Here is a 3,446-nt window from a genome sequence, read left to right as displayed (position 1 = left end):
TCTGTTCAATACCATAGTATATACAGGGTCAGTTCCAGTACCATACTATGTACAAGGTCAGTTTAATACCATACTATATACAGGGTCAGTTCAATACCATAGTATATACAGGGTCAGTTCAATACCATACTATATACAGGGTCAGTTCCAGAACCATACTATATACAGGGTCAGTTAATACCATACTATATACATGCTCAATTCCAGTACCATACTATATACAGGGTCAGTTTATACCATACTATATACAGGGTCAGTTTCAGTACCATACTATATACAGGGTCAGTTAATACCATACTATATACAGGGTCAGTTCCAGTACAATACTATATACAGTGTCTGTTCCAGTACCATACTATATACATGCTCAGTTCCAGTACCATACTATATACAGGGTCAGTTCAATACCATACTATATACAGGGTCAGTTCCAATACCATACTATATACAGGGTCAGTTCCAGTACCATACTATATACAGGGTCAGTTCAATACCATACTATATACAGGGTCAGTTTAATACCATACTACTTACAGGGTCAGTTAATACCATACTATATACAGGTTCAGTTAATACCATACTATATACAGGGTCAGTTAATACCATACTATATACAGGGTCAGTTCAATACCATACTATATACAGGGTCAGTTCCAGTACCATACTATATACAGGGTCAGTTCCAGTACCATACTATATACAGGGTCAGTTCAATACCATACTATATACAGGTTCAGTTAATACCATACTATATACAGCGTCAGTTTAATACCATACTATATACAGGGTCTGTTCAATACCATAGTATATACAGGGTCAGTTCCAGTACCATACTATATACAGGGTCAGTTTAATACCATACTATATACAGGGTCAGTTCAATACCATAGTATATACAGGGTCAGTTCAATACCATACTATATACAGGGTCAGTTCCAGAACCATACTATATACAGGGTCAGTTAATACCATACTATATACAGGGTCAGTTCCAGTACCATACTATATACAGGGTCAGTTCAATACCATACTATATACCGGGTCAGTTCCAGTACCATACTATATACAGGGTCAGTTCCAGTACCATACTATATACAGGGTCAGTTCCAGTACCATACTATATACAGGGTCAGTTTAATACCATACTATTTACAGGGTCAGTTCCAGTACCATACTATATACAGGGTCAGTTTAATACTATACTATATACAGGGTCAGTTAATACCATACTATATACAGGGTCAGTTCCAGTACCATACTATATACAGGGTCAGTTAATACCATACTATATACAGGGTCAGTTCCAGTACCATACTATATACATGGTCAGTTCAATACCATACTATATACAGGGTCAGTTCAATACCATACTATATACAGGGTCAGTTCCAGTACCATACTATATACAGGGTCAGTTCAATACCATACTTTATACAGGGTCAGTTTAATACCATACTACATACAGGGTCAGTTTAATACCATACTATATACAGGGTCAGTTCAATACCATAGTATATACAGGGTCAGTTTAATACCATACTATATACAGTGTCTGTTCAATACCATAGTATATACAGGGTCAGTTCCAGTACCATACTATGTACAAGGTCAGTTTAATACCATACTATATACAGGGTCAGTTCAATACCATAGTATATACAGGGTCAGTTCAATACCATACTATATACAGGGTCAGTTCCAGAACCATACTATATACAGGGTCAGTTAATACCATACTATATACATGCTCAATTCCAGTACCATACTATATACAGGGTCAGTTTATACCATACTATATACAGGGTCAGTTTCAGTACCATACTATATACAGGGTCAGTTAATACCATACTATATACAGGGTCAGTTCCAGTACAATACTATATACAGTGTCTGTTCCAGTACCATACTATATACATGCTCAGTTCCAGTACCATACTATATACAGGGTCAGTTCAATACCATACTATATACAGGGTCAGTTCCAATACCATACTATATACAGGGTCAGTTCCAGTACCATACTATATACAGGGTCAGTTCAATACCATACTATATACAGGGTCAGTTTAATACCATACTACTTACAGGGTCAGTTAATACCATACTATATACAGGTTCAGTTAATACCATACTATATACAGGGTCAGTTCAATACCATACTATATACAGGGTCAGTTCAATACCATACTATATACAGGGTCAGTCCCAATACCATACTATGTACAGGGTCAGTTCCAGTACCATACTATATACAGGTTCAGTTCCAGTACCATACTATATACAGGGTCATTTCAATACCATACTATATACCGGGTCAGTTCCAGTACCATACTATATACAGGGTCAGTTCCAGTACCATACTATATACAGGGTCAGTTCCAGTACCATACTATATACAGGGTCAGTTTAATACCATACTATTTACAGGGTCAGTTCCAGTACCATACTATATACAGGGTCAGTTTAATACCATACTATATACAGGGTCAGTTAATACCATACTATATACAGGGTCAGTTCCAGTACCATACTATATACAGGGTCAGTTCAATACCATACTATATACAGGGTCAGTTCCAGTACCATACTATATACAGGGTCAGTTCAATACCATACTATATACAGGGTCAGTTCAATACCATACTATATACAGGGTCAGTTCCAGTACCATACTATATACAGGGTCAGTTCAATACCATACTATATACAGGGTCAGTTCAATACCATACTATATACAGGGTCAGTTTAATACCATACTACATACAGGGTCAGTTTAATACCATACTATATACAGGGTCAGTTCAATACCATACTATATACAGGGTCAGTTCCAGTACCATACTATATACAGGGTCAGTTCAATACCATACTATATACAGGGTCAGTTTAATACCATACTACATACAGGGTCAGTTTAATACCATACTATATACAGGGTCAGTTCAATACCATAGTATATACAGGGTCAGTTTAATACCATACTATATACAGTGTCTGTTCAATACCATAGTATATACAGGGTCAGTTCCAGTACCATACTATATACAGGGTCAGTTTAATACCATACTATATACAGGGTCAGTTCAATACCATAGTATATACAGGGTCAGTTCAATACCATACTATATACAGGGTCAGTTCCAGAACCATACTATATACAGGGTCAGTTAATACCATACTATATACATGCTCAATTCCAGTACCATACTATATACAGGGTCAGTTTCAGTACCATACTATATACAGGGTCAGTTAATACCATACTATATACAGGGTTAGTTCCAGTACCATACTATATACAGGGTCAGTTCCAGTACCATACTATATACAGGGTAAGTTTAATACCATACTATATACAGGGTCAGTTCAATACCATACTATATACAGGGTCAGTTTAATCCCATACTATATACAGGGTCAGTTCCATTACCATACTATATACAGGG

This window comes from Salmo salar, chromosome 18 (genome assembly GCF_965601325.2).
Source record: "Salmo salar chromosome 18, fSalSal1, whole genome shotgun sequence".
Classification (NCBI taxonomy): Eukaryota; Metazoa; Chordata; class Actinopteri; order Salmoniformes; family Salmonidae; genus Salmo; species Salmo salar.
Note: the sequence above shows the minus strand (reverse complement) of the source record.